The following is a 25,601-nucleotide window of genomic DNA, read 5'->3' as shown; positions in this document are numbered from 1 at the left end:
AGAGTGCCCCGCCTGAGGAAAGAGCTGATATCCCGAACAGGTGGTCCCTGGTAGGGCTAAGCTAGGTGGAGGACCCTTCAGGTGCATGTAATTTTGCCCCACCAATATCCACTTTCTATCCCACAAACCTGAAAGGAACATTACTGGCCAAAGGGGTTGCAATCCAAGCTAAATAACAAAACAAAAATACATTCGTGGGTGATTGAAAAATAAAGATTTTTCGTGAAACCTTCACGTAGCCCTAATTAAAAACTTTATACCGGCCGGGGTGGTTTGGTTGCACATTTTGTCAGTTCTAGTTACAGATTGATGTTTCATAGGCATCAAAACTCACGTTGTCAGGTGCTTTTAAGATTGACAGCATCAGAGAACGCAAAAGTATTGATATAATTTTGAAATCCAAGTCTCTTCCTATTTATGCCACCCACTTCGAAAACATGGGTGAACCATGCTGCCCGCATTACACAGAAAAGGACCACGACTCAAATTTTGACCATTCGAATCTGGTATGCGACCGAAATAAGTCAGCCTGTCGTAAACTGAAGATATGCCCATTTCACTGCGATGCACGTCTTCTGGCGCCTTGTGCGGCAAGCATTCTTCCCTTTCGCTACAAAAGAATGACTTGATTCCCTTCGCCAAGCCATAGAGAATGACAATTGAAATCATGGCTTCAAGGGGTTAAGAACAGTCCCCTGAGTACCGACCACGACGTGCCCCACGTGGGTGCCTGGGGCTGCTCGGCTGCAGCCGGAACCCCGGCGGCCAGCGGTCGTCCACCCCGACCCTGTCCACTCCCGTCGTCCGGTGGGGGAGGGTAAGTCCCCGGCCAACAGAGCGGCACCGGAGCGCTCTTTGCCACTCGGTGTCCCCGACCCCCCCCCCGCCCGTTACGGCTAGGGGGGGGTCAGGTCCGGATCGAGTGGCGCTCGCCCACACGGGCCGACGCCCTCAGCAGCGGTCCACGCGCGTCGGCGGTGGGCCTACCGGACTGAAACCCGCGCTGTTCTTGTCAGGACTGAAAACTCACTGGGTCGGAAGCCTCCCAGCGAGTTGTGCGTTGCGGTTTGACCACAAAAGAAACTTGGGTAGGGTGTTTTGATGGTTCCTGGTAAGAGATAATAATGGCCCAACGCCTGGAACGACTCTTTAGACCCTAACGTTTCTAACGTCTGACATTCCTTCAAAACATTTTGTCATGACGAATGAAGTCAGGCAGCTGTCAGCACCAGATCACAGGACGGTGCATCTCACTCCGCGTGCGACTGAACTGGAGCACCTACTGCTTACCGCACCATCCAGTGGAGATGCAGCTTCTCAGAAGTCGAAGGGGCCGAAGGGTGCATTTTGGATAAAAAGCAGCGTTTTGCTGGTTAAGTATACTTCCAATCATGTTTTGGTGACTTAAATTTGTTGTTCGCAGAGGAAGCAAACATTTGGGTTGAGGCAAATACCTCTCAAAGATTTCAAATAAACTTTCCGCCATTACCTACGAGATCAACACTTTAAATGTAACCACGAACTCCGCTGCTCGCGTGAAGCTCCTGGGCTTAAGAGAGATCGCACTGCACATGAGTGGAGGCAACGACCTTGTTCAGCACTGCGAGCCGCGTTGACCGAACCACCCACCTCTGGAATGGGCGCCCGTGAGGGCCAGTGTCGGCCGAACCGCCCACCTCTGGAATCGGCGCTTGTGAGGGTCAGTGTCGGCCGAACCGCCCACCTCTGGAATGGGCGCCCGTGAGGGCCAGTGTCGGCCGAACCGCCCACCTCTGGAATCGGCGCCCGTGACGACCAGTGGTGTCACGCTGACCCGCGGTGGAAGAGCCACTACCCGGCCGCCTGCCTCACTTCGGGAGCCGTGCCGCCACCTCGTTTGATCCCTATTGTGCTAAGGCGAAGGCGATGCGGAGTCTGGCCGAGATCAGAAACGCATCGGCATCAGACGCAATGTCGTCAGCGAGGCTTTGAACGCCACGACGAGGCACTGGGAGAGTCGGCATTAGGCACGCATTCAGTAGACCTCGGCTCTCTGGCCGTGGCATACCGCCTGAGTGTCACCCGTAGCCTCGCCCGGCGACCTGCTGCGCCCCATGCCAACTCGCTGAACGCTGTCCGCGACTCCTTCTTGCTATACGACAGCCTAAACGGTGCGCTCGTGGTTTTGCGATGTGCGTCTTTTGGCGCGCGACGGCGCGGGCTCAGTCGTTCAATGGGCTCTTTGAATGTCACGCTGCGAGGACCGTTTAAACAGGTGTGGAGTCAAGGGCAATGATGCCGTGTGAGGGACGGACAGCTTTGTCATCGCGCGCAATTCGTCACAGCCTATCAGAGGCCCCGGAAGACGCCGTCAGCATGCAGCTTACTATTTAGTTTTCGGTGAAGCGGCACAACCCGTGCCTGAAGCCACATTACGGGACGGAGACACTGACAACAAAAACATTAAAACTGCTCATCTGTTAACCTCGGTGGCGACGGTTTATTTTACTGCATAACAGGTACGTAAAGGACTTGAGAAAAAGCACCCACCGCTGCCATATTTCAATATCGATTCTGCGGGGAGTGAGGGGAATATTTGAACTCACTGCTGGTATGTATGTATGTACGATCAGTGTTCGGCTGTGTAGTTTGTTGCTGTACCCTTTCGTAGATCCCTAACGTTAACATTGTTGAACCCTGGACCCTTCGCAATCGCTGATAAGCTAGACCACGGAAGATTTGTGTTCGCTTCATTTCAGTTCATTGCCGCGTATCGACACAAACTTAGCTGTGGCTCTGTTGTCCATGTTCTCACTTTGTCTAGTTTGAATAATTCACATGCATCTCCGTCGCTCAATATATCCGTAGCTGCAAATGTCGGGCTGAGTCCAGACCACAGCCAGCCAGCCCCATTCTCGGAACTCCTCAATCCACACAGACCTTTCGTGAACAAACCTGAGGCGTTCGGAGGCCACCCGAAGCCCCAATATTGGCGCGTGGCGAGATGGCAACGTCATCTACCTGTGTGACCACTAAACCATCAAAACTAAGCTTCGCTTCATGTTTTTGGTCAACTAATAGGCCCGTGTCCTAGTAAGCTTAATCTGAACTATCGATCTGATGAGCAGACTTCGACCATCACCCGTGGGTCTTTATTTTCACTAGTCCCAGTTAGAATAAATGCCCGCCTATCCCAAATTGACGCTGCCTTTCCAGATTGTTCAGGGAATTCCAGCAGTTAGAATTATAAGCGTACGCTGAATGAGCATTCCCGGGATTTTCCCGTAAAAGAAAGCTCGTGCCATCCCGCCGCTTGCCTGTCGTATGTCCCTGCCATCCTGCCGTCTGCCTGTCGTATGTCCCTACCATCCTGCTGCCTGCCTGTTGTATGCCCTGCCCTCCTGCTGTCTGCCTGTCGTTCGTCCCTGCCATCCTGCTGTCTGCCTGTCGTGTACCCCTGCCATCCTGAGGCCGTCTGTCGTGTGTCCCTGCCACCCTGCTGTCTGCCCGTGGGGTGTCCTGCCGTCCTGCCGTCTGCCTGTCCAGTTTCCCTGCCATCCTGCCGTCTGCCTGTCCAGTTTCCCTGCCACCCTGCTGTCTGCCCGTGGGGTGTCCTGCCGTCCTGCCGTCTGCCTGTCCAGTTTCCCTGCCATCCCGCCGTCTAACGGCGGTATGTCGCTGCCATCCGGCCATGCCAGCCGTGTGTTGTAGCCGTCGCTGGCGGCTGGCTGTGGTCGGGGCCCTGGCCGCGCCGGTGGCTGATAGCCAGCTGCGCCCCTCCAGACCAGGCCATCAACGCGTCTGTTCTATTGTTTCCTAGATCTACAAGAACCGCGCGGACAATGAATCCGGTCAGGTCGGTCATCTCAGCTCCAGTCGCCTGTAGCGCTTCCCGCATCGCACCCCGCCCTCTTATCTGCCCCTCCCCTACCAGCCCCGCATGAAGTAGGAGCCGCCTGAGACGGGACAGTGACGAGGCTCGAGCTCTCTGGCATGCGTGGTTAGCGCGCCTGCATGCATCACGTCGTGTCAAATAAGAACTGTCTTTGGGGAATATGGCAGCACAGCGCTTTTCGTGCCACGCTAGACCTCCGATAGGTGTTAATGGTGATTGTCATCATCGGTAGAGTATTTGTGTTTCGCATGGATGGGCCAATCCCAGATTGTCTCCGCCTGCTTTTGTTCCGGGTTTGCGTTCGGCACTTGTGAGATACAGGAGCTGGTTTACGCGAAATCATCTGGTTTTGAGTTAGACAAGTAGGCGGTTTTGGGATTGCTGCGGGGTTTTGGTTTTGTCTGAATGCAACGAGTTTGTGTAGAAACAAACGGCGAATCACGCATTTGGTTCCTGACTTCCGCTTTTCCTCTTCTCTTTCTGGTACACGAAGCACCACATGGCTGCAGTGTTCTATCTCTTTTCATCGTGCTGGCCTCAACTGTCATGCCATTTCCTGCACAGCACTCAGTTCTGTATGCTCGGGGATATGACTCTGCACGCCGAAATCGCGATAATCTCGTACACCCCAAAGCAAATATGACATTTAAGGGATTGCAAAATGCAACAGTGGCACAAGCACACAGTGCGTCGTGTATATGCTCCAACAACACATACACGCCCCTGTAACAGGCCATCCTGACATGGCAGACGCAGACAGACCCCGAATCCTGGGGACGTGACGCGCGCCCTGTCCTTCCTCCACCTCCGGCCTTGAACGGTGCCCCTGCCTGCACTATCTTCCACGCTCACAACTGACCCCCCCCCCCCCCCCCTCCACACTGGGCTATTTGCAAGTCCAGCCGGGCACTCGATCTGCATCTCAATAATGTTACGAGACACCTCGACGGCTTGAATGGCTGCCGCGGTGTCGGCCGGTGACGGACGGGGCCCACTGACCGCTGGCCGCGCCCCGCTGCGCCCGCTCTCGCCGCGCTGCGCCGCCCGCGGCCGCCCAGCCGCCGCCAGCGGAGCGCCTAACCTGGCGCCAGTTCACGTCGTTTTCAGGACTTCACGGAAAGCTTCCAGATCCTGCACGCGGGCCGGGCGTTGCGCATCCTGCGACTGCCAAGCTGCTCAGCCTGGTGCGCCTGCTGCGTCTGTCGCGCCTCGTCCGCTACGTCAGCCAGTGGGAGGAGGTCTATGTGAGTGTCGGCCGACGCCGAGCAGTGCCGCTCGGCCGCGCGACGCCCTGCCGCAGGAGCCGCTAGACGTCCAGTGTTTCCGCGCCCGCTCACGCCCCCACCCTGCCCCCCCCCCCCCGTTCCCTCGCACTGACGCTGTCAAAGCGTTGTGTTTGCTATGTGCTTTCGTCAAATAAGCCAGGCTATAGATAAACATTAGATGACCCGCCATGTGGACGACTGCTGGCTTGGTGCTTGGCTTTCCTTTGCTCGCCGTTTATGTTCAGAATATGTTATGTGCCTTGGTTTCTTTTAAACATTTAGCGAATGGTTATATTTGGTTGCATTCCGATGTTTCTCACTTACGTTGGGTCCTATTTGCCCGTGGGAAATCAAGAACTTCGGGTACGGTCTTATTTTGTAGGGAGATTGATGCAGGTGTTCACGGATTTTTGTGCCATCCCCCGCGTGTGTGCCATTGAAAGGACAGAGAGAGTGTCGCCACCAACATCTTCGAAATGTTCACTAGTGCACTTTGGATGGATTCAAATCACCATTGTATAAAATCCAGGATTGTGTGGAAAGCACCAATTGGTTCTTTTACGTATACTGCATAGATAATGAGCAGTTATGTCCCATGCATGAAGCATGTTAAATTTTCAGCTCCAAGATATACCGCACTGCTTAACTATAGGGCGGCGGTTTGTTTATGTGCATAAGACCAAGGCATACTTTTGGGATCAATACGGTGATGATATTGCCGCCCGTCCAGCTGCTCGTAAATCAACTAATCAGTGAACAAGCACACTGCCAAGGATACTGGATGACATGCTTTTAATGCCAGTGACGTCATCCGTCAAATTCGCCTCCGCTTCGCGTTGATGGGCACCAGTCATACTGTTCCTATATCGGAGCGTTTACAAGGGTGTCTCGCTGAGACACGTAAGGCATCGGACCACCTGTCCCAGATATTCCTGTTTTGGCAGTGATCACGTCTGTGCGCTTAGCATGCGCCAAAATTGATGGCAAATCAATTCGCCTATCTTGGCTGTGAACGACTAAAGCCTCCATCCTGATAAATGACTGAAACTAAGAGGAAGACAGCAAAGCACTAAGTTAAGCGTCCTCACTAACGGAGAACTCAAAAACTGACAAGATGAGCACGTTTTTGACACGCAAAGATCTTGTATGCATGTTTTCCTGAGAAAGTCAGGTCGGCCCCAGATAAGAATTGGTCTTAGAATCGCCTTTTTACCATCGAAACTGAACTATCCGAAGGAGTCCGAAAATCCTGATGTTTATCTGCGTGCGGAGGCGGCGCAGCAGAGAAGGGCTGGGGGGGGGGGGGGGGGGCGGGGGAGCAGCTGCCCCGCGGTCAAGAGTGTGTTTTTGGCCTCCCACCACAATCAAGCAAAAAATGGGAGGCCACCTTTTTAAGACTAAAGGCATTGCGGCTAAACGAAGAGTACTAAATGCAAATCAAGGTGGCCCTTATAACCGAGCTAGAGAGCAATAACTTGGGTTCAGAAGACCCTTTTCTACGTCACTAGGCCCGTTTGCTGGATCATGATGCTCGGGAGGCCCCGTCACAAACTGGAAGACCCCTATTCTGAGTCAGCAGGCATTCTAGATATTCAAGAGGCCCCATTTCTGAAACAGGAGGACTTCCTCCACCCCTTACATGGTCACTTTTCAGCGGTTCTGGATCAGGATGCCCTGTTTTGAGATAACAAGACCCTTTGCTGGATAATAAGAAAGCCTTCATCTTGTTTTTTTTAAACTTTCGACCTTTTTGTCTACTTGGATATGATAATGTAATAGATACATAATGGGACACATGCCGTCGGTGCTCTTCCACCTGAATGCGACTCTGCACAGAAGTCCGCTGTGAAACCCATTTTGTCCAGGGGGTCCCCTGGAAATTCCTGCCCGCTCGCCCAACTCAAAATCCTTTGGCGCCGCCCTGCTGGCGTGGCCTTGTTCCGGGTTCGTGGCGCTGCTGCCTAGTGCTGCTGCCGCTGAGTGTTCTTACGCCGGCATCTTTTGACCTGTAGATATTGCAGAAGCACCAAAAGCAGGCCCGTCAAAGGCGAGAGACGAAGGCAGACGCTCCTAAAAGTAAAGCCAAGTTCAAATCCAGTGTTTTGGTGAAGGTAAAATACCGTTTTCATTGCATGTCTCGTTCTAACCTGCACGGCCTGGGTTTTGGTTATTTTCATTGGCGTTGTATCCTGGTCTGGAGGTAGCGTAGCTTCTGTGTCGCACCCAGGCATCACGCGCCGATTAGCTGTGGAAATTCTGATCTGAGCTCTGACGGAGTCGTTGCTCAGCCACACATAAGGAGCTGTCAATGTGGTGCGTGTCGCGCGAGCCTTGGTCAGTTTGGTTTGCACCACTAAAGCCTGGCGAGCGGGGGCCGAGCGGCGCGGTGTGCGGGCGTCGGGCGCCGCTGTTGCCGCGTCCGTCCGAGGCTCCGCGTGGCCGCCCAGCTGTCGACGTCACCCTTTAGCCTCGACCTTGGACGGCCACCGGACTGTTGTGTCCGTAGATAGATCACCACACCGGCACGGCACGCATGCTCTGCCGGCGCACTGCATGACCCCAGTGACCTCCGGCCGGTCAGCCGCCAGCGTGCCGCGCTGGGCCGGAGCGCAGCAGGGAACTTGCCATCCGATGGGGTTGGGACACCCACCGTCACCGCTCAACGCCGCTTTCCTCCGCAGCTGGAGTCTGTTGACAAAGGTGTTGGGTTTTCCTCATTTGAGCAGTTAGTTTGTTTCCTTTTTTCGTTCCTATGTGTTCTGTTTACGTGATTATTTTGGCATTTGCTCATGATTTGCGCTCTTGCAATGCTATCTGGGGATTCATGGTGCAATCAAGTTTTCCTCTCATCATATTGTAATGGATTCGGCGAATGAAATACATGTATAAAACGTGAGCTGCCAACTAGCTTGGTCGCAAATTATGACCTGGAAAAACGATAACGGCCAAGACTGGGGCAAAATGCAGGGCTACAGGACTGCAGATCCCAGGTGAATTTGAGCTAATGGTGCCTAATGTGACGCGACGCAAAACTAGTGCCGCTTTTATGTTTCCTGTGCGGCACAAAGTACACAGTATGCCCTTGATCAATGGTAGTTGTATGCCTAAAAACTCCTGGGTGTTAGAAATGCGTTGCACATGAGTGTTAAGCGTAGTTTATAACTTGCATCCGTTTCGTACCTTTTTATTCCGTATCTGGCGCTCCGAATTTAGGGCATACGGTTTTTTTTCTGAAGACCGAAAGACTATCCTTGCATCGTTGGCTACATTTTTGCATTTAGGTACCACCTCAGGTGCAGTACAACTTGCTTCATGTCATGAAAGGTCAAGTGTATCGACGTCGCATCTAAAGATACTGAATGAAATAGAAAACTTAAGTCAGTACGATGCTGGATAATGCTGAACAGGAATTCATACTTTCGGATCAAAAACTGAACACCATTCACAAGGTTCTTCATACCTTTGCTACTAGATTATAAACACGAAGATTACCAATGATACTTGTAAAATTTTGCAAAGTGGTACTTCCGTAAATCTGACATTGCGTGTCTTGTCTACTTCTTCAAATAAAATGTAAAGATTTTTTAAAATTCGTCAGACAGTTGGAGCTACATGCTTCCACGATGCGTTCAGCACTATGTCATGTCAAATTGTTGGCGTGCGTGCATCGGAGATTATTGCAATGGATCGTTAACGTACCCAAGAACGTTCAGCGCGCTGAGTGAATCTTTCATTGAATATGACGTTTGTCGCTCTTCATGTGATAGGTTCGGGGAAGCATGAGCTAAGCAATGTGAATGTCGTTGTACGTCCAGTGACAAGCCCTGACTTATACCATGGAACGCTCAAAATGAGATCGGATGACAGTGCAAATCCATTTGATCGGAAAATCATGTACTGATTCATCTTGGACTAATAAAATGTGCGATTTGCGCGCACCAAAAGGCATGATGCCTCGACCCTTACGTGCGCTTGTATATAGTATAAGAGCATAGGGTGTCTGCGCACTGTCAGATTATATCACAGTAAATGCTTCCCTGATCGAGAATAAAGCTAATGCGAATGGTTTGAAAAACACCATTCAGACCTGTCGCTAACCGTCTTTTACTAATTATAGCGGTGGTGTTTCAGCACTTCATACGACGCTGTTCTCCAGCACGCCGCCTGCCCCATGTCGTGCTACTTACTGTACGGCCCGCCAGCCGCACTAAGCCCCGCTCGTGCTGTGCCGTTCCAGTTCCTGAACATGGCGTCAGTGTTTATGCGCATCTTCAACCTGATCTCCATGATGCTGCTCATCGGACACTGGTCTGGCTGCCTTCAGTTTCTCGTACCCATGATGCAGGGTTTCCCACCCAACTCTTGGGTGGCCATCAATGAGCTCCAGGTAACGCATCGGCCGCCCACGGTTTGTACCGTGTTGCTGATGCCAGATATCTGGCGTCTGTGTCATACTGTAGGTGCTAGCAATCCCAGACATGTGTTATACGACAACTGCTGGCAATCTCGGACTTTCTTAGTGTCGCAGATGACGGGTACAGCATATGTAGTGTAATGCCTGTTGACAGCATGGCGGTTTGGGCGTTATGCTGCAGTGTCACTGATGAATGACCATGACATTAATGCGGTGTTTACGTGCACAGTGTTTGTGTTTGGGAGATGGACGGGAACGAGTGCTTTGTGCAAGGAAGCAACGCACTTTCCTGGTCGAATGGCTTCGCGCGTGGTATCAGTAGCCGCAAGGTGATAATAATGCTTGGATGTTTAAAATTGATGTCCCGTCTTACGTCACTCCCGTAATTTCTTCAGAATATGCTTTTGTCGCAGAGAACCAAACATTGTCGTTTCACTCCCTGACGAATATAATGTTAGATAGTTGATTATTATGATGAATATCCTAAACTGCATTAGAAGTGTTCAGCATGGGTGACGCATTTGCTTAGGTCGTTGTCCTCTACACCCTGCCGTTTATACCTGATGAGTTAAGCCGAAATGCATCAGGTACTTAAAGTTTACAAGCCTGCTGTAAGAAAGCTTGGTGTTGGTTGATATTCCCATCAAAAATATCGGCAGCAGTTCCAAAAATAAAGATGTTCTTCTTTTTTGTGTTAAATCAAACTTTCTGGTGCGGAAAACAATATTTTAGAGATAATAATCAGCGTCAGAAGCTGTGACGCCAAAGAACTATGCACTTTGATCGACGATTGGAATTCGTTCGAGGCTGACTTTTAACACGTAATATGAAACGCCGCTTGCTTTTGTGTTTGGAAACACGTCGATTTCCATCTGAGGGAGCAGCGCCTCTCGGTGTTCCCAATGTGTTACCGCCCATCCGGCCCCGCGGGCGGATGGGCGGTGACGCTTGCCTCTCCTCCACATCCGGCTCCACACCGCCCGAGCCGGTCCACCCGTGACATTTGCCTCTCCTCCACATCCGGCTCCACACCGTCCGAGTCGGCCCACCCGCAGGCGCCGCGCCGGGGGCTGGCCCCGCCGCCGGCGCGTGAATTGCCGGCCGTTCCTCCGTCGCGCTGCGCCCTGTCGCCGCTCCCGGCACCGGCTAATCTAATCGTGCGATCCATTGGCGGCGCGGCCGGCCGGCCGGCCGGGCCGGGGGGGGGGGGGGGGGGGGGGGGGCGGCGGCCGTGCGTGTGTCGCCGGCCGACGAAGACCTTGTTGAGGGCGAGCCAGACGCCGGCCGCGCCGCCGCCGGCCGAGGCATCTTTGTTTGGGCCGCTTGGGCCGCTGCCAGGGGGGGCCGCTGCCAGATCGGGCGCATTCGTCATTCCATGGGCCGCGCGGCGGCCGACGCCGGCTCGATACCAGGCCTGGCCGGGCCCACCGGAGCACGGGCCGCCCCGGCGAGCCGTCTGAGATCGACCGGCCGGCGCCGCTCCGACCGCCCGTCCTTAGACCGCCGGCCGGCGCCGCTCCGACCGCCCGTCCTCAGACCGTCAGCTGGCGCCGCTCCGACCGCCAGTCCTCAAACCACCGGCCGGCGCCGCTCCGACCGCGCGTCCTCAGACCGCCCGTCCTCAGACCACCGGCCGGCGCTGCTCCGACCGCCCGTCCTCAGACCGCCTGCTGGCGCCGCTCCGACTGTCTGTCCTCAGACCGCCGGCCGGTGCCGCTCCGACCGTCTGTCCTCAGACCGCCGGCCGGTGCCGCTCCGACCGCCCGTCCTAAGACCGCCCGCTGGCTCTGCTCCGACCGCCCGTCCTCAGACCGCCGGCTGGCGCCGCTCTGACCGCCGGCCGGCGCCGTTCCGGCCGCCCGTCCTCGGACAGCCGGCCGGCCCTGCTCCGACGGGCCGTCCTCAACCTGCTAGCCAGCACAGCCTGAGCGCTCCGAGGCAGCGGCCCTGAGGTTTGGCACGGCAGCGGCCGCGGAGATGGGACAGCCGAGAGACTGGTCAAGGACGCTCTATCGCTGCGGATTGCCGATGAGGTTGGGTGGTGACGACCTATACACGTCTCGCGCCGGAGGGGAGGGACGTGGAAGCGTCCCCAAGGGTAGGTAGCCTCCCCGTCAGAACTGAGTCGTCTTTTGGGGGGCGACTCAGACAAATTTCATAAAGAAATGAGGGGCAAACGACCCGTAAGATGACCACCAAGGGCCCATTAAAGGAAAGTAGGCTAACGTTGGCTCTTCTTCGGCTCGTTCATCCTTAGCTGGAGCGGTCCCCCGCGACGCAAGTGAAGCCAGGCCGACCTCGCTCCCCCAGCTCGGCATGCCGTAATACCATTAGCACCACGGTCGTTAAACCGTACCGGCACCTGATTAAATGCTCAGACTCGGCCGGTCTCGGCCTAAGCTCGCTCTTATGCCGCTGATGAAGATGGGCAGTCTTTCTTGGATAAAAAAACCGCCAGGCTCCTGCAAATTTTTGGTTTCCTGGAAAATTGCAAGACAGGTGGTTTATGTCACGCATCATCTGGAAAATATTACTCACTCATCATAAGATATGAAGGTAAAGGTCTTATTATGGTTTTCCATGGGCTTTCTTTTTTTTGAATCAGCTGATAGGTTTATATTTAATTCTGATTTTGGCACGGCTGCAAAGCATTTTTTTTTGTCGTTGGTGACATTGGCCAATCCGCCCCATTGGGCCAAGGTAAGACATCAGCTCCGCCAATGTCGTAAGCCTCAGACATTGGCAATGTCAGCAGTGCTGTGCGGTATAGGATAGTAATGGTTTTCGTCTGAGTGTCGCCAGCGTGATGCAATGTTCCATTCGGGTATAAAGACAAACACAGATCCCAACTGTCCTTTTTCTGGTCCATTCCGCAAGGCTGCCCGTCATCTGTCTCTAAGTTTATCATAGGAGAAAACAAACATCAGGCATCGCAATATGGCACGTAGTACTTTCTGTGAAAAATGTACATATTTGCACGGCATTTGTCGTGGATCAAGCATACGTTCAAGCATTGTAAATACTTTAGTTCAGTTCACACGTTTTCATTATATGAACTTCCTGACATCAAACTGCACGTTTCTTCTCGCTAAATGTGTAGCTTAGAGTCACTGTGGAAACAAACGCTTTAAAGTTGCATCTTGTAGCTTTTTGCTGTTAAAAGCAGTTTTTCAAATTGCCGAAAGGTTATGAAGCAACACTTTGTTAAAACGTGCACGACAAAATGTTTGACGGGCGCAGATGCGTGTCAAAAAGAGCTAAGCATTCGGTTTAATGTCACTACATCACTGCTCATTTCATATTGCCAGCTTTCGTGATCAGGACAGTGAAGACCTTGAGCCAGATGCAATGTGCACACGACACAATTGCGATGCACTGAGCAGAAAAAAGGGACACAAATTTTCGGCCTTCTCCAACTTCATATAATTCGTAGGGAAGGAGAGAGTACAAGTTCCTTCTCCTTCTCATCGTCCTCCGTCTCCGTCTCTCTCTCTCTCCTCTCTCTCTCTCTCTCTCTCTCTCTCTCTTCTCTCTCTCTCTCTCTCTCTCTCTCTCTCTCTCTCTCTCTCTCTCTCTCTCTCTCTCTCTCTCTCTCTCTCTCTCTCTCTCTCTCTCCCTCTCTCCTCCTCTCTTCTCTTCTCTCTTTCTCTTTCTTCTCGCTCTCTCTCTCTCTCTCTCTCTCTCTCTCTCTCTCTCTCGCTCTCTTTCCTCTCTTTCTCTTTCTTCCTTCTTTTCTCTCTCTTTCTTTCTCCTCTTTCTCTCTCTCTTCTTCCTCTCTCGCTCTTCTCTCCTCTCTCTCTCCCTCTGCCGCCCGCTCCATGCCTAGAGATAGTGGGGCGCTTTTTGTACCCGTGTTCTTCTGTGGTCTGCTCATCCTTCTAACGGAAGGCACCGTAAGCAATGTGTGGGTTTCCATTGTGTTTAAGGTCGTCGTACTGGTATCAAGATCATGCTTCGCATCGATGGGATGATCCCGATACTTGGATAGCGTGTAGCCTGACCAATGCATATCCAAGTAAATTCATAATAACTGTGACACAATGCCATGAACGGTCAGCTTGGATATGGATGGGAGTAGTCCAAGCCAAGGAGGAAGGTCATTGGCAAAGGTCAGCAGGTGAGACTTTACGCTTTTGGCTGACCGACCATTGAACACAACATCCAGATCAACCAAACTTCCATGCGATCCTACCTGCCACAGAAATAGGGTCGTTCAAAGTTGGCTTTTGATTGGACTAACACTGGCAATCGATCTGAGTCCTGCTGCTATTTGGGCACTGCGCTGGTATGTTTTGTATAGATACATTCTACAGATGTCATTACAGATTAAGGTATCTTAATATTCGAATCACTTTTGGAACATGTCGAATGCAGACTTCGGTGCAGTTGCACCCCAGCGCTGCGCAGTCGGTACCACCGCACCCCAGCACCGTGCTGTCGGTACCACCGCACCCCAGCGCCGCGCGGCCGGCACCACCGCACTCCAGCGCCGTGCTGCCGATACCACCCTCACCCCAGCTTTGCGCGGCCGGTGCCGTGGTGACACGTCGCCGGGCCCTGTCGCTGGGCGTCGCTCCAGGGTGGTCTGGGCCTCGGCGGCGGCCGCCGTCGCTGGACGATCGATCGCTCCCAGCGGGCCCTCAGCCGCCGCCAGCACCCGCCGGCCCCGATCACCGGGGCAGTCATCGATTCATATACAGGCCGCGGCGCGCAGAACTGATTTCAATCGTGCGGAGATTTTTTACGAGCCGCGGAAGATGAATGTTGTGGCCGTTTCACGGACAATTGCGCCCGCGCCGCTCCTGCGGTTGTGGCCCGTGTCTGTCCCGCTGTCACTGAGAGCGCTGGTATATCAGCGTTGTTTTGCTATTGTCCCTCGACTTTCCCACAATATTGGAAAAATGATTTATGTCAAGGGGTGCGCAGTAACTTTTCGCAGGTCCGCTGTAAAGATATGCCTGCCTGAGTTGAATTAATGGAAGCTGCACATGATCGCGGGGTGTAATTAAGTGTGCGTGCTGCGTTGGCAGGATTACCGGCCTCCTGGCGTAGTGCCTAGCGTTGCCAATCCTTAATTATTTCCACCTCAGATTGCACTATGTGTTAGTCCTGTTGGGTAGACAATTCCACAATGAGATTCCACGTGCAGAAAATATTCACGTTCATGGTTTAATTTAACTAATATGTCGCGTGTTTGAATGATCGCCCGCCAAATTTGATTTCAGGCCTGACTGTTCGAGGCGATGCCGACTCTGGTCATAAATTGATCCACTGCCAGAACATGCGTTGCTTCAGATTCATTCAAACACTCATGACATTGGCGGATCAATGCCACATTCGAAACATGTGAACTGGCCCATGGCATCACAGTTGGGAAATTAGCGTACCATCGGCTCTCTCGCTCCCGGTGCTAACGAGATCGGCTGCACCATGGCCCATGGCATGACAGTTGGGAATTAGCGTACCATCGGCTCTCTCGTTCCCGGTGCTAACGAGATCGGCTGCACCGGAAAACTTTGCTAATTTGATCTCTCCTTGAACGGGCGAGGATCGTGATTTCAGAACACATTAATCTCTTCGAGTCCTACAAAAGGCACCGTACAGAAATGTTGCATATTTTGCTCTTTTCAGTCATAACGATGCGGCTTAAATCAGCGTCGTAATTACGGACACCGCTATGTGGTGCTGCAAAGCAAAGGCTCAAGCCAGAGCCAAAATAGGTGGAGAAATGATGCAGCGCGACGAGACCATGGCTGGCAAAAAAAGGATATGAAGCAGTAGATGCGGCATACCCCCGCGCATCGAACTCAGAAAATAATCGAGTTCTCCAATACTCAATCTTTCACCGACCCCTCTATTCTGTCTGGTGCGTGAGAACCGCCCGGCCTAGGCGGATGATACGCGCATAGCCGGAGCTTGGGGGAGGGGAGCAGAGAGAGGAAGCGAGAGGAGGGGAAGAGGGCAGAGCGGAGCGCGGTGGAGAGAGGAGCGCGGCGAGCCGCCTTCTGCTGACTGTCCGGCCGCTGTGGCCCCCCTGGCCGGACGCCAACCAGATTAATATATCATTTCGTCCCCAGCAAGATGTCACCGACATGGCTTGGGTCGGCATCGAGCGCTGGAAGGCAGAGGCGCCGCCGTACAGCGACCGAGAGCATGCCCGGTACGCCGCGGTACCGTTGTCGAGAGAGTGTTCGGTACGCCGCGGTACCGCTGTCGATGGCGTGCCCAGTACGCCGCGATGCCGTGGCGGAGCGGAGCGGCTGTGGTACTCGCGGCACCGTGACGGAGCGACCCTGATAAGCTGCGGTGCCGCATCGGAGCGGGTCTGGTACTCCGCAGTACGGCGTCGGAGCGGGTCCGGTACTCCGCGGGGTTTTCTCCCGGACCGGCTCCACTGAGTATCACCGAGACGGGTCGACAGCCATTGCATCGGTGCTGGTCGAGCAGTGCAGAGCTGATGACCTCGCGCTGGTGCTGGTCGGGCAATGCAGAGCTGATGGCCTCGCGCTGGTGCTAGTCTGGCAGTGCAGAGCTGGTGGCTCCGCGCTGTTGCTGGTCGGGCAGTGCAGAGGTGATGGTTCTGCTCTGGTGCTAGTCGGGCAGTGCAGAGCTGATGGCCTCGCGCTGGTGCTGGTCGGGCAGCGCAGAACTGATGGCCCCGCTCTGGTCTGGTCGGGCAGTGCAGAGCTGACGGTTCTGCTCTTGTGCTGGTCGGACAGTGCAGAGATGATGGTCCCGCGCTGGTGCTGGTCAGGCAGCGGTTGGCTATAGAACTGACACCTGCGCTCTCAGGGTGTAAAGATCGCCTCGGAGGCGCCGTGTCCGACCTGTCGGAGCGCATTCTAGATGCGTCCCAAAGGGAAGTGCCACTTTTGAGTGCCATCACAAGGGGGAGGGCCGCTTTTGAGTGCCATCACAAAGGGGAGTGTCACCTCGGAAATCCGTTACAAAGCCCCCTACAATGAATTATGAGCCTTATTATAAGCATTGTTGATGCTAGGAACGCGCTTAAACTGCTTGGATCATATGAAAAACAGTGCATTTTGATCAATGTGAAGAAAAAACATTCAAAAGTCGCCTGGTCTGTGCTGCATGGCAGTTATTTTAATAACGTCATCATATTGAAAAAATATGTACTCCCGAGTATCATCTCTTACAAAAATAATTGAGTGACGTGTTCTTTAAAAGCAGTAGCCGTTGGCAGCATTTGTATGACACCAAACCAAAATCATGTTAGATAAAAACGTTTTTATGCTGATGAGCAACATGTCTCCTGTCAAATTGATTAACTCCTCGAAAGGGAATCCCAAAAGAAAAAAATATGAGCTCCCGCAGAAGAACCTGATCAAATTGGCCGGGCATTCCATGAGTAATATATTTTCGTAACTTAACAGCCGAATTATGATCTAAGCGAAGGCAGTGATTTTTAAGCTGGCAGCTACCAAACTCAGCCATGTCTATCTAGCTGCCCTCATACATAGCTGTCACGTATGGAACAAAGAAAACCAGAGCTGTCAAATGACCAATGGAAAGAGCTGTTTTTAAAACTGTTTCAAAATTGACAGGCAAATGAAAACGGGCTACATCAAACGCCCTTTATCATGTTTTGTTAGAAATGTATGAGTTGAATTGTAGTCATGAGCTGCAATCGACAATGGCATCTGAAAGTTACTGCAGTAAGGTGCGTTTGTGGATGTGAAGGAACTTTTGCGACTGTTACGACCACATTTGTTTAATTGATTGCACAACTGTTTTGGTCAATTACCCTTCTTCACGACAATCCGCTGTCATTGACACAGAGTTTCCAAAGATACCGAAGGTATTCTAGTGTTTCTGAGATAAGTGCGATTGTGCGGGCAAGCCATCTGCCGTGCCTAGCCGTGCCTAGCCGTGCCTCAGCAGCATGAGCCATATGCCGTACCTCAGCCGTGTCCCAGCAGCATGAGCTGCCCACAGCCGGACGTGTGCCAGCCTGTCCAGCCTGCTCCGTGTCGCCTGCGTTGACCTTTGTCGGCAGAGGATAGCCCAGTGTGCGTCTCTCGACTGGCCACCAATGCTGACCATGGACCGTGCTGTTCCCCCAGGAGTCGGACTGGTTCGAGCAGTACTCTTGGGCTCTGTTCAAGGCCATTGTCGCACATGCTGTGTATAGGCTACGGCCGGTTCCCGCCCCAGTCTCTGGCCGACCTATGGATCACCATGTTGTCGATGATCTGCGGCGCTACGTGCTACGCGCTCTTCATCGGCCACACGACCAACCTGATCCAGTCACTGGACTCGTCGCGTCGCCACTACCGGGACAAGGTAGCGGCCGGCCTGACACTGGCCTCTTTCCTGCTTGCAGGGCGCCTATTGGCTGGAGCAGTACTCCTGGGCCCTGTTCAAGGCCATGTCACACATGCTGTGTATAGGTTACGGCCGGTTTCCGCCCCAGTCCCTCACGGACATGTGGCTGACCATGTTGTCCATGGTCAGCGGCGCCACCTGCTACGCCATGTTCCTGGGCCACGCCACCAGTCTCATACAGAGCCTGGACTCGTCGCGCAGGCAATACCGCGAAAAGGTGGGGGCCGTCCTCGCATGTTGGCCACGCCCACCGCGTAGTGCGCGCCCTAGCAGCCCCAGTAGTGCGCGTCCCAGCAGTAGCCTCGCCTGCGGCCCGCGCCCTAGCGGGCACCAGGCGGCCCTGCATGACCCCTGGGCCGTGGCATGGCCCCGGGCGACCGGTGCGGAATGTGGCCGAGCCCAATCTCGCAGCGGCCGAGCGACTTCAGGGGCCATCGCGACCTTTGTTTTTTTTTAGTAAGCGCAAATTTAACACTGCTTTGCGTTGTTTGTTATTATTTGCAGCGTCGCAATCGATGGATCGTTGTCAAAAGTAAATGCGCTCAACAGCACATCCGCACATCTGCTTACGACAGTTTGGCTTCCATGCTAATTCATGTCAGCTGGTGCGCCTGTCCTGCCAGTGCTCGAACCAGAACTCACGCTTGAAAGAGACATCCAGACGCTTTGTAGTTCTGTCTGTTGTACCATAATGTGAAATTTGTGCCAGTGATCCCGATGGATAGATTGCAATGTAGATATCTGATCAAAAACACATCAAATTTAAGGATTTTAGGATGCAGCAGGGAAAGTGTGACTTCGTAATGTTCACTTAATCCGATATTTCTAAACGTTTCAGATTGCAAAGTTTCACGTGACTGTTCATGTGTTGGCTTAAACATCTTAAGAGCCTCACGTAGAAAACCTTTTTAGAAACGCCTAATAGTAGTCGATGACGTACTAGATACCAACGCACCTAACTCAAGATGACTATATTGCACAGGGCATGGATATGCATCAACAGTCGGGCGGCATTTAGTTTTGCCGATGGCGTGTATTGTATCGTCGTTAGTGTTAGATTAGTTTGAATTAGTTTCAGCTTTGTAATGCAGTAATGCCTGTTGTTTAATGATGCGCGAAATGCTCGTTTCGAAACTCTTTGCCCTAACTATATCGCATATTTTGCCTGTTTGAATTGTTCGCAGTGCCCAGTTATCAACAAGGCGTGTTTTGCTTGGCTTCAGCATTCTGCCGAATTACTCCCCCCGCCCGGTAGTATCTTCTGTTCTTGCTTTTGTTTACTGTTGACCAGTTTGGCATTCAAATGTCTTCCAATCTGTTAATTACCGCTGCGTGTAAATACCGGGACAGACGCGCACGCCCCTTCTCTTCATGTCACGGCTTCATTCCTTTCTTTCCTGGATGTCTATCAGGCTGCTAGCTGCTTTCTCTCTTTTACTTATGCGTCTTTAAGTGGCCAATATGCGAGGTAGCCCCCATTATTCCATACAAAATTAGCGCTTAACCCCTTGCATCATTAGCAAGTGTATCCAAGCTCCCACTCCACACATACGTGCTATGTGCTGCAATGTAACTTCTCATGAATGTTTAAACGTCACCACTGTGTCTTTAGGACGACGCTGACATTCCAGCTACTCTTGTAGTTGATTGCTGTACAAGTACGTCTGCGCGCCGCAGCGGTTAGTGCCAGCGGCGTGCAATCGCCCAATACCCCAATGACCCGTGTTCCTAACGGCTGCAATGTTCCTTTCTCACCATGCGCCAAGTTTCAGGGCAAAGCTTGCTATGCCATAGGTTGACACCAACGACCGTCATTACATCGGCTCGCATTCTACCACCTCCGAAAAGGCATTAAGACTTCCAAGCAATCATTGGTCAAATTTAGTGTTTACACAACTGGTGTAAGTCGTCCAATACCCAATGCTCCATCCTGTCTAGTCAAATCCTGGAATTTGTCTGCCCGTTCGGTGTCCCTTTAGTATAAATTCGTGAAGTTCGAGATTGATATATGATAATTTTCAAAATAATAATCCGTGCCGTCCTGCTTCATACAGAGGTGGATCAAAGATCATACAGAGGTGGCCAAACGTACGTCACCTTTTTTGGACGTTGCACTTAAACGGAGTGTCCCACATTCGGGGCATATTCCAAAAACATACTCTGATGAAACCTCAGGATCAGTCAGCGTGGTAACAGCACTGCGCAGTGCCGCGCAGCACCGTCAGAACATAAGAAGGATATCAACTTTAATCATTTCCGTGTCCAAGTTACACTGCCAACGGTTTGTAACAGAAGCACACTTCTTCCCGGAGTTTTCGCGATCGCTGTCGTCATGACAAGCGCCGTGGCACCTCTACTAGTGCGAATAAAAGAGCGTTTGTAACTGGCCCAGCGGGCGGCGAGGACCTATCACCAAAAAGCACATTGATTGAAGTTCGAACCTGCGCATATTTATGGACGATGTGGCACACCCATTCCAAAGCCAAGTGCGCCTCGAAAAGGACCACTGTGTAAGGCGCCATAAGGGGAAATCAAAGCTATAGTATAACATTTCGTTGACTTCGCGGGATAATATCTTCATGTTTGCATACCATTTTGTCTTAACAAAGTGTTTCAAGCTTTCGTAGCATTTTTTTACACAAACATTTAGACACATAAGTGTTTTGCAAACATACACGTTGGAAAAACAGTGCAAATGAAACGTATTGCTGTCACAGTGGTGAGCAGTGAGTCCAGTGAGAGAACTCCCGCAGGAGCGGCTACTTCAAACACAAATTCTGAGCTTTTCAGAAGGATTCGGAGAAAACTGGCATGCCGGACCAAATTGCATGCCTCTGATCTCACAATAAGTGAAAAATGCAAAAAGGCGGCATTTGACCCTTGCCTTGAGAAGGAGTGGGGTCAATCCGACCCCACTCCGTGAGACTTTTTGGGGCTACTCCTCCAACATTTTGTGCAATGGCACACAAATTTTCAATAGCCTATGGGACATCCATCGCGCGTGTTTTACCATTAACACTTAAAATTGCATACCATAGTACTTAAAACCGAACTAAGAACACGTCTGTTTTTATTTTGTATCGCTATGGTCTCATGCATATAAACATGCAATGCTGAAAAAGTCTCATTTTCGAAAGAAATGTGGCCTTTGAACTACTATAATAGGGCCAATTTTTCATCTAGCAGCACGCAGCTTATCAATAATTACGAAACCTCGTAGAGACCAACCCACTGGCATCTTATCGCATCGACCTACCATCAGTCCGCGCTATGGAACAACGAACCACGGCGGGGGTTAATGCATCGTAACCAGGACGGAGGAGGGGTGGGGGTTCACCAACATAACCAGCCCATAATCAGGGGAATTGAAAAATAGCTAGAAATAAATAACTTGAGTTATGGACGGCTCCTCAATCCATTTATTTTAGGGGAGGGGCAAGAGAACGCCAGGTGGACTAATTTCCAGCGATCTGTTATGGTTAACCTGTTTGGTCAAACGGGGTCAAGTAACAAGTTTTCGTTATCTAAGTAAGCTTTGATATGTTAGTAGCGTACAGCAGGTTCCGTTTAGCATGTACTGTCATTTAGTGGGTTTCAAGGGTTACAGTAAGGTTTGCCAAGATCATTCCATAAGCTGCCATGACTTTTACCTGAGATGATATTTCATTCGCAGATATCACTGCCTATGCGAACGGCGTAAAGAGGTCTGCTAACTCGGTCACCATTGATGTGCACCAGCCACTTATTTCACAATATAACGGCTTGATAACCTACTTTTTGGTAATTTATATACTTATTATAGTGATTGTTACACGGTACGCTAAGGCACGGATGTTGACAACATGTATTATGTAACCATTTGACGCCTGAAAAATTACCAGATGAGACGATCCGGTATTCGCGAAGCTCATAGAGTGCCCACTTTACACACTTCCATCGCGGGTTTTTGAGAACAAGGTAGGAAGTCAGTAACTTGACGTGATAGCCAACTCAATCAGCCCGAATCTGATGATATGCTGAAGCTTGGGGGTTGTCTCCGTAAAACCGGATGGGGCTGTGCCTGGCACACACTCCCATCCCCACCCTGGAGTTAACTTCATGCGTACTGCGACGACCAACATTGCAAGGTTTAATGCTAAACGCAGGTCTGAAAAAGTGGGTAATACACCTCAACTCGCTTGTATCATCAACACTCATCAAAATACAGCCATATTTACCCACTGACAAATCCATCTCTCATCACAAAGAGTCACGACCGAAAACAGCCATTGAGCTTACTGCCGTCCGTTTACCAATGCTTGTTTCGCTCCCCCGACGGGCTCCATGACATAAACCCATGGTGAGAAAAAGGAACGCCGGCTACAGGCCAGGTGAAACGCTGAATTAAAGGAGGAAGTCCAAAAAACGTGCGATGTTTTGACCCGAAATAGCCAGCTTTACGGTCGTTCGGTGTAGTCGCATGTAGTTCACAGCCCTGCGCTTCTTAAGACATAAGCCCATCTAGTTTCTGAGCTCAACGCCTGCCGAGACGGGCAGACTATTTCCGGCAGACCATTTCAAGGTCACCCAGGTATCCACGACATATTAATAACGTTTTTCATGTCCTGTTACTTCATTGACCTTGTGGCGATCAAGACCAAGAAAAAATGTTGTTGCAGAGTCTTTCACATATGACGATCGTGAGCACGATTACCAGATATAACGGCCGCCAACTGGCTCTCAATTGTGCAAGCTCTCAAGTGTGTGGTGTTGTGCAAGGTACGATGATGGAATCAAACAGTAATGCATTGAGAAGCATGCTTGTTAAATAGAGAAACTGTCTTGCCGAGAGCGGTCTTTTACACTTAAAAGTATGCCAACAGTTATAAGTGAGATTTTTCATCATATCTGATACTTGCCTCAGTATTTTTGAATGTGACACATTCGCTTAAAGCCAACACATGTCTCCAGATGACAATATTACCCCATGTAGCGATCATGACGTGATGACGCTAAATATTCATCAGGACATGATGCCACAACACATTCACCATGATATGGCGTCACAAAACATTCATCAGGACGTGATGACTTGTAGTATTTATCACAGGACATGATGATACAAAATATTCATCAGAACATGATGCCACATAGTATTCGTCAGGACATGACAAAAATTGCTCATCAAGGCGTGATGACACAAAACATTCATCAGGACATGATGACACAAAACCTTGCCAGGGCGCAGCGCATACAAAGGGAGCAGAGCAGCAGCAAACGAGATATGCCGGAGCAATAACGCTTTATCGGACAGTAAACCACTGCGCCTAACGGCAAGCAAAGCGGCAGCTGTCAGGTATCTGTCCGGGCTAAGCACTTCTGATACGTAATATGCGAACCCTGGCTATCTCCACCAGCGTATTGAATGCCTCCAGCAAACAGCAGATGCGCAGCGCCGCTGCTGGACCTACCGGGCTGCCGCGTTTCACCACGTTCCACCATCGCCGGCCGCTCGGCGGTTGGACGGCTGCCGGCGGCTGTTTTTGCGCGGTGCCAACGGGCCGCCGGGTAACAGACCGTGACCCGCGCCGCAGCCCAAGTTCGGGGGCGAGGTCGGCTCGGACACGCGCTCGCGCTCGCTGGGGCGAGGCCGACGGGTGTCCGCGCCCCGCGCGATCAATAAGACTCCAGTTATTCACACCACAACACGGCCCGGCAGGGAGCGGGGCAGTACGGCGGACCAATCGGAGCGAGGTTTGGCGTTACATGGCGCCGGAAATGACGCATGTGTAGAACTTCGTGGTGAGAGTAGGTGAAGAAAAGACACAGCAGGTCCAAAGTTCCCAAGAAAGACTCGCGTGCATTCCTTATGCGAAGTAAGCAATATACTTTTGAAACATAGCTGGCCCACTCAAGCCTCCTTTGCTTCACTCGCCACGCCAGCGCACTTTTCAAGCCCTGGCTGCTGCTGCCCAGGCGTAGATGGCGGTTTGTGGAGACCAGCAGCTTGCCCACACATTTCTGACCTAAAACAGCAGGGTGGTCACCGTAGCGTCGTCGAAGCCGTCGCAGTCCAGCGTCAACAAATTTGTCCGGCCTGCATTCCTCGCGCTCCGAAGCAGCGCACGAGCCTCACAGCCCAGCGCCGGAAGGCTGGCGGACGCCGGCCGACGTCTGGGAGCTAATGTTCCTCCATTATCGACGACGGCGCCGTCGGGGCTCCTATCTGACGGAGGGCGGGCGGTCGGACCGGAGCGGGGGCGGTCGGGCCGGTGGTCGACGCCTCCCCGCTGGCCTGCGGTGGCTGCTGCGGGCACGCCACCGCCGCCGCCGTCCGTCGCCGATCCCGGCTTTATTTACGCGCGGCGTGGCTCCTCGGGCGCGGTGCAACCGTCGGCAGATGAATACTGAACGTAACACCAGACTAAGCTGTCCCATCAGCGGCACTCTTGTGGCGTTTCCGTCCGGGGGACTTGGGATGCACAGACCTCCGTTTGATCCCGCTCATCTCAGACTTCAGATCAGCTTCATCCCTTGGCTAGGGTCGCTGGAGGAAAATCTCCGCTTAGTTCTGAATATCCAAGGGTGGGTCGTGATGACTGCCTGCTTTCCTCGTTGAAACGGCGCGAAGCTATAAGAACACCTGATAAAACATCGGAGCCAATAAATCGTTTCAATGTTCCTAATAGGATATGCATATATCTCAATCACTGCCCTGGTGTACATGGACGGGTCTGTTTTTTGGTACACGTGCCTGTATCACATCGATGAGAATGCATTTCTGGTAGGTGCCAAGCCGCCACTCGTGTCCGTCTCAGTCATTCCGATGAGCACCCGAACTGATGGCGTTTGTTCGCCTGGTAGGGGTCTGAAGCCTTTAGCCCCTGGCAGGGATCCACCGGATCCACCGAGGTTCTCCCCTATGGCAGCACTCCCCGCCAGAAGTGAAATGGCTTGAACTCTTTCACTTTGCTCGCAACAGCAAATAATTTTAACGAAGGGAATATGAAGTCGCCCGACTTGTTTACCGCTTCTCTCTCCCGAGGTGTGAAATTTGGCAGAGTTCAGGCTGCTTGGACTGAAAAAGCAGCTTCACTTCAGGCGCGCAATTAGAAGCTGAGATCAAGATTTAGGAACGTACGATTTATTAAGAGACAAATGCAACTCGTCAGCTTTTGTTCCAAGATCATGGCGTTAAAATCTAAGGTACAGTGGCTTATTTACGTTTCATTAACACTTTTAAGATTTTATCATTGCAACATTCAGTTCCGTTCCATTTCGGCACGGGGTAACGATAAAGCTATTAGCAATATTGCTGGTCTATTTTGAGCGTTGCTCTCACCTAACGTTCGTTAAAGTTGAAGTATGACGCAAAGCACCCGATTTCAATTCAAGCGTCAAGCACCTGGGAATTAAAAGCTCTGAGTTCGTTGGATAACTACCGCTCACTTCAACTTATTCTGGCGAATTTGTTCCATGCGGAGTAAAGATCACGGTGATATAACGTGATCAGTAAAGGCTTACGCTGATGTCTTTGCTGTTAAACACAGGAATTCATCGATGTTTTACTCGTTTGGGCCGTTTTGATGGAGTTGGTCGGCCGGGTTGTCCGTGTCATACTTAAGGTCATTTGCATTACATTAAGCCGTGCCAGGTCACCAACTGAGGTCATTCATGATCAGGAGCGGATGCCAGAGCTCCGATCTGGCATCGCAGCTCTGGC

General features: G+C 51.9%; 1 pseudogene; it reads left to right on the top strand.

Annotated features, from left to right (window-relative positions):
• The first annotated feature begins 1,636 nt into the window (after nt 1–1,636).
• Nucleotides 1,637–25,601, top strand: part of LOC119103149 (potassium/sodium hyperpolarization-activated cyclic nucleotide-gated channel 2-like) — a 45,494-nt pseudogene continuing 21,529 nt past the window's right edge.

The sequence above is a fragment of the Pollicipes pollicipes genome, unplaced genomic scaffold, assembly GCF_011947565.3.
Source record: "Pollicipes pollicipes isolate AB1234 unplaced genomic scaffold, Ppol_2.1 Scaffold_5724;HRSCAF=6776_pilon_pilon_pilon, whole genome shotgun sequence".
Taxonomy (NCBI): domain Eukaryota; kingdom Metazoa; phylum Arthropoda; class Thecostraca; order Pollicipedomorpha; family Pollicipedidae; genus Pollicipes; species Pollicipes pollicipes.
This window is presented reverse-complemented; position numbering and strand designations above follow the sequence as displayed.